The sequence below is a fragment of the Myodes glareolus genome, chromosome 7 (assembly GCF_982192425.1).
Source record: "Myodes glareolus chromosome 7, mMyoGla1.1, whole genome shotgun sequence".
Lineage (NCBI taxonomy): Eukaryota > Metazoa > Chordata > Mammalia > Rodentia > Cricetidae > Myodes > Myodes glareolus.
The window spans coordinates 99041872-99048501 of NC_142032.1; the positions used below are offsets into that span (position 1 = coordinate 99041872).

General features: G+C 43.9%; 1 long non-coding RNA gene across 1 annotated transcript; it reads left to right on the forward strand.

The window, feature by feature from the left end:
• The first annotated feature begins 120 nt into the window (after positions 1–120).
• On the forward strand, positions 121–4293 carry LOC148121540 (uncharacterized). The gene is made up of 2 exons (XR_015738457.1): positions 121–2035; positions 3850–4293. It is a non-coding gene; the product is annotated as an uncharacterized LOC148121540 (long non-coding RNA).
• Positions 4294–6630: the final 2337 nt, after the last annotated feature.

The following is a 6630-nucleotide window of genomic DNA, read 5'->3' on the forward strand; positions in this document are numbered from 1 at the left end:
CAGAGTCAAAGAAACACATCCTAACTCTAAAATGATATCTAAAAACATTCTGGCTCTGAAACCAGAGCCAGTGAAAGAAACACTCCCTGTCCCTGAAGCTAGAGCCAAAAGTTTAAAAGGGGGCAGTGAAAGAAACCTTGAAACCAGAACCAAAGAAACACATAATGCTCTTGATCAACTGAGCACCAACCCTACCAGTCCCTGAGCATGACACTAACCATCTCTGAGCATGAAATCCAGCCAATCACTGAGTTTATTCAAACTCAAGGATTGAAATTGAAATTTCCACACTGAAAATCTTCACCCTGGAAAATCTCTACCCCCAAGAAGCCCTACATAAACCCTGTGCCTGTTCAGTTGGGGGCAGCCTTTTCCACCTTGGCAGTGGCAGCACTCTCTTAGATTACTCCCTTCCAATAAATCTCTTGAATGAGTTTAGGGTGAAGACCTTCTTTTGCCAGAGCAGAGCAGAGAAGCAATGGTCATCTCTGCTGGGAAACTCCCTTAGTGGAACAGAGCAGAGAAGTAATAACTTTAATGAGAACAGAGAAGCAATGGTCATCTCTGCTGGGAAACTCCCTTAGTGGAACAGAGCAGAGAAGTAATAACTTTAATGAGAACAGAGAAGCAATGAACATCTCTGCTGGGAAACTCTCTTAGCAGAGTGGAGCAGAGCTGAGCTACAACAACTCTCTCAGAGAGAAACAGGATTGCAACATCCTACAGGCAGACAATCCCCCACTGAACCCCAGCTATCGGTACAGTCTCATTTCCCAACAGTCAGAATACCTTTCCCTTTACAGCTGTATGTCAGCCCAATTTCCCAACAATCAGAATACCTTGCCCTCCAGAGCTGTAGCACATGCATTATCTTTTGTCTGTTGGACTTTTCATATTTGTTGCAGAGACAGAAGTCAGACTAAATACAGCTGCATTGCTCCTAAGCAGTATGTCATATTTTCAGGATTTCCAAGAGGCAGATTTAGCCTGCTTGACTTCACATCAGGCACTTCTTCGTGTACACCCTTCTGTTTCTAATCCTTTTCCCTCCCCCTACTTCTCAAGAATGTCTTTATTCTGCTTGACCTATCTTCCAGCTAGCTCCTTCTCTGACTATAAATCCTTGGCTGCCAGCTCCACCCTGCCCTTGCCTCCAGGCTGGATGATGCAAGAGCCCCTGTGCACATTGCTTTTGGGCACCATAAACCCCCTGTTTCTCTTCCTGTTGCTCACTGTACTGCTGCAGTTTATCAACACCCAGAATTTCTTATCTCTAAGCCTTCTTTGTTCTCTCTTTGCTCTGGTCTCTCCCTCTGATGACTGGAGTTGGTATTGCGGGGATTCAGGTGTCTTTTGGGTGTGGATTATACTGTTTTGTGTTGTTCTACTTTAATAAAAAGCTGAATATGGAATTGAGTTATCGCCTCCCTCTCCCAAAACAAGCTTGTTTGTATACAAATTTCCTCCTTTTTCCTTGAAAAGAAGCTCATCTGTGTTATTCCTTTGTGGTGCCTTTAAGAACTAACCACACCCATTCCCAGAGACTTCTGACCTCCCTTGCCACCATCTTAAAACTCTCTCTCTGTCCCCCCTCTCTTGGTGTGTACACACGTGTCTCTGTCTCTCCCTGTTTCTCTTTATGTCTCTCTGTTTTTCTCTTCTTTAAGTAATAAATATCTCCCTCTCCTCTAAATAATAAATGTTTAGCTTTATATATAGCCTTATGTCCATTTACTCTGCCGTCCACCGCATCCAGCCGCCTGACTCTGCCGCTCGCCCGGGGACCCTGCACTGCTCTGGCAGCAGCCTCTGCCTGGCTCACAGGCCACTCGGGGCATCCCAGCATCATATCTTTTTAAAGAACAATATTGTTGCCACGGACTCGACAGATTCACCCGCCAAGGGCCAGGGTCCCAGCTTCACCTTTCGTCCGGGACTCTGAGCACCAACTTCCGGGATTGAATCGGGACCGAGGGCCTTCTCAACACCGCCAACTGCCTGAACTCATTCCTACAAACAACACTGGCTTCTAATTGTGAGTTTCCCCACTCCAGCCAGCTTAACTGAGTCTTTTTTTAACCTGGGATTGACCAGTCCTCCCGGTAATTCTAGGCTCAGGGGAGGAGGGTACTTCTTCGCCCCTTCGCTGGCGTTCATTACGGCTTGCATCCTGTTAAGCCCGTGCCTGGGACAGCTGGCCTGGCCAGCTCCCAGCATTCCCGCACCTGGGAGCCCGAAGCCTCCAGCCTTCTTCCTCTTTATTTCAATCTTTTCTTCCTTCCTATCTTTCTCACGGATGTAATTGGCTGATCCGGTTCAACTGATAGCATCCCACATGGGCACCTCAGATGCCTGGGCACATGTTTTGGATGTTCGCTTGCATCTCCCCTAAACGGGGAGCCGTTCCCCATAGGCTCGAGATGCCACAGTTTTTGCGGGTTTTTCATGGTCTTGACCTGGGAAAGCAAGTTGTACCAGCCTAAATATCCCTTACTCAAAATCCTCCACACCTATCCATCTTTAAATTGTCTGTTTATGTGGGTTTTCACGATTCAGACTCTAATTAACAACCAGGCGGCCTCCGGCTTTTAAAATTTCTGCGGCTTTTCCATTCAAGCCACAATACGTGGCCGCCGCCATGTTCATTGGGGTCAGGTGACTTTATTGCTAGATTCACTGAGAGCCAGATCACGTGACCAAGCTCTCTCATTCTTATGTATGTCCTGCCTTTCCTCTCCCCCTCCTCGGTGTTCACTAAAATCCTTTTGTTAACTCTGATTGCAGATGTTTTGCATAATGACAAAACATCTTTTTGATAGGGCCCATCAAAAACATGCACTTTGCCTAATTCCTGTTCAATCTTTCTATATATAATGATTGTTCATTGCCTCTCGTTTCAGACTACAAAATCGTAAGTCTCATATTTTAAACTGGTATGTATTAAGCTGTTCTCTACCATTGTCAGTTCTGCCACTAATCTTAACGTTACAAACAGTTTTTATTCTTTCTTTCTATCTTTTTACAAATGCGGATCTTACCTATTAAGAGTCAATACAGTCAAACTCACACCCAACCTTCCAGACAGATTCTATACTACAGCTAAACCTTATAATCAGACCTCAACTGTTCAGAGATCTGGGGAATGTGATATTTAAATATTTTATTGCTAAATAACTTTTCATAACAAAAAGAGACAGGTTGGCTCCTAGCAAGCACTCTGTTTCCTCCGAGAAAACAGAAGACAAACGGTCACAGACCAGCATCCATCTGCAGTTCGCTTCAACTGCCAAGCGCTGACCACTGGGCAAAAACTGCCTTTCACCTAAACTGGAGACCTCCAAACGTGGACAAAATCACTGGAATCAACAGCCTAGCTGCCCAGGGTAAGGTAGGCCTGTCTTCCTACAGATTTCTTAGCCCACAGGGTCTTCAAAAGCCTGACAGGCTCTACACTAAACAGCAAAGGTCAAATACAACCTTCAGCGACCATGGAGGACCCAAAAGAGTAGCTCTAGCTGCCAACCAAATAAGTTCTCTGTCATTTTTTTAATCAGTAACTCAAGTAAAATCTTATCCTTCTCAAAGATCTCTAACAGTTTGATAGCTGAGAGGTTTTGCCAGGTTGCCTCACCAAATAAAAATACCTTTCATTATACAAAATATGTCATTATCCATTATGTCTAATATTTCTGTTTTTATGAACCCAAGAAGTTCTTATGAGTTCCAGGGAGCTGAATTAAAGAACCCACCATAAACAGGTCAGATACATAACCCCTCAATTCCCTGGTCCTAAAAAAAATTTTTTTCTTAATTTAACTTTGTCTTCTGTTCTGCCAACACCCTAACCAGGTACAAGGGACACCAGACATTTCCATGCCACAGACACCTGTCGGGAACAGAGACCAGCTATGCCAGGATGTGAACAGCACCCAGTCTTTTCTCGGATCTCCCCCACCCCCCCAAAGACAACGCCCACAAATCAGCCAGAAGCAGTCTTGAGAATTCGTCGCCCCAATTCCTTTAAACTGTAATGTCTAACCTTCTACTTTTTATTATAAAAAGGATCCGGGAATGTTATTCCTTTGCGGTGCCTTTAAGAACTAACCACACCCATTCCCAGAGACTTCTGACCTCCCTCGCCACCATCTTAAAACTCTCTCTCTGTCCCCCCTCTCTTGGTGTGTACACATGTGTCTCTGTCTCTCCCTATGTTTCTCTTTATGTCTCTCTGTTTTTCTCTTCTTTAAGTAATAAATATCTCCCTCTCCTCTAAATAATAAATGTTTAGCTTTATATATAGCCTTATGTCCATTTACTCTGCCGTCCGCCGCATCCAGCCGCCTGACCATGCCGCTCGCCCGGGGACCCTGCACTGCTCTGGCAGCAGCCTCTGCCTGGCTCACAGGCCGCTCAGGGCATCCCAGCATCATATCTTTTTAAAGAATAATCTGAATCTAGGACAAAGAGAGGAAACAAAACAGCCCAGGAAAAGCAACTATACACTTTTTATTCTTCCCTTATACATTACATCTTGACCACTGTTTCCCCTCCCTCCACTTCTACAAGTCCTTCCCTCCACTGCCCCCTCCCCCAGATCCACTCCTCAAATTCTCTTCCCCACCCACCTAAAAAATCAGGTCTCCCAGAGATATCAACCAAACATGGCACAACAAGTTACAATAAGATTAGCCACAAACCCTCATATCAAAGCTGGAAAAGGCAACCAAGTAGGAGGGAAAGGGTCTCAAATGTAGGCAAAAGTGTTGTGGCACAATACTTTTGTGCACTGTAAGATTTGTCACTTGTATTTGTTTAATGAAATGCTAATTGGCCAGTAGCCAAGCAGGAAGTATTGGCAGGACAACCAGAGTAGGAGAATTCTGGGAAGAGGAAAGGCTCAATCTATAGTCATCACCCAGACTCAGAGGAAGCAACATAGGAATGCCTCACTGATGAAAAGTACTAAGCCATGTAGCAAACATAGACAAGATTTGTTGGTTAATTTAAGTTATAAGAGCTATTTGATAATAAGCCTGAGCTAATAGGCCAAACAGTTTGTAATTAATATAGTTTTGGTGTATTTCTTTGGCGCTGAAGGGCTGCGGGACCAGGTGGAACAGAAACTCCATCAACATAAAAGAATCAGAGATATCCCCCACTCCTACTGTTAGAATTCCTACTAGAACACAAAGCTACACAATCATAAGATATATACACTGATGACCTAGTTCAGACCCAAGTAATTTCCAAGTTTGTCACTTCATTCTTTGTGAGCCCCTATGAGCCCAGCTTAGTTGAATCTATGGATCATGCTAACTTGGTGTCCTTGACCACTTTGGCTCCCACAATCATTCTTCCCCTCTTCTGCAGGTATCTCCTGGCTCTATCTAGTATTGGTTGTGGGTCTCTGCATCTGTTCCCAGCAGTTGCTGGATGACACCTCTCTGATGACAGTAGGGCTAGGCATCTATGAGTACAGCAGAATATCATTAGGATTCATTTCACTGACTTTTTTCCAGTCATCTTTGTTTTTGTCCTGGGTCTTTGGGATGTCCCACCTCTGATTCCTGGCTATTTAGGGTGTGTCGGGCATGGGCTCCCTGTTATGACATGGGTCTCAAGCTGGACTAGCCTTTAGTTGGCCATCCCACAAGTTCTGTACTTCCATTGCCCAAGCACATCTTATAGGCAGGTGCTTATAGACTGCAGATTCAAAGGCTTTGTGATTGGATTGGTGTCACAGTCCTACCACTGGAAGCCTTGCCTGGCTAGAAGGGAGGGTCAGTTCTCTCTAATGACAATATGACATTATGCTGAGAGGAATGAAAGCTTCATGATCTGGTGTGGGAGAATTGTCTGTATTCTGTCAATCATATTTTAATAAAACGCTGATTGGCCAGGCAGGAAGTATAGGTGGGAAAACCAGACAGGAAGTAGAGGTGATGCAATGAGAACAGGAGAATTCTGGGAAGCAGAAACTTCCTCTGCCATTCCTGTGCAGACCACTGAAGAGGAAGCATGTAACCTGCCCAGGTGAAAAAGGTACGGAGCCATGTGCTAACATAGATAATGATAATGGATTAATGTAAGTTACAAGGACTAATAAGGAGCCTGATCTGATGGGCCAATCAGTTTATAACCTTATGGAGTCCTGTGTGTAATTTCTCTTTGGGACTTGCCGGCTTGTTGGGGTACTGGGCGGGACGGAAACCCCAACAAGCCGGCCCTCATGTTACAATGATCCATATTGCTGATATTACAGAGTCCCTAGTTGGACTCTAGCCTCAGCCTCCAGGCTTCATTCACACATGTTGGTAAACTTTTTCATCTGTCTCTTTAGCTTTGACATTGGAAACGATAAAAGAAAAAAAAAAACACTAAAACAGAAGTAGGAGATAAAATGTGTTAAAGAATGCAACAAGAATGTGAGAAAAAGGGAGCAAAGAATTTTTCTGTTAATAAAATAATCCCTGCAGAGGAAAAATATAAGTTAAAGATTTTCTTTTATTTGACTATGCTAGATATAAAAAAAATCTATTCCAAGTTAAGATGAGGACACAAATGATCCAAATTTATATATACTTATGGTTTTCTAGAACTGCTAAAATTTCAAACAGTGTCATGAATAAT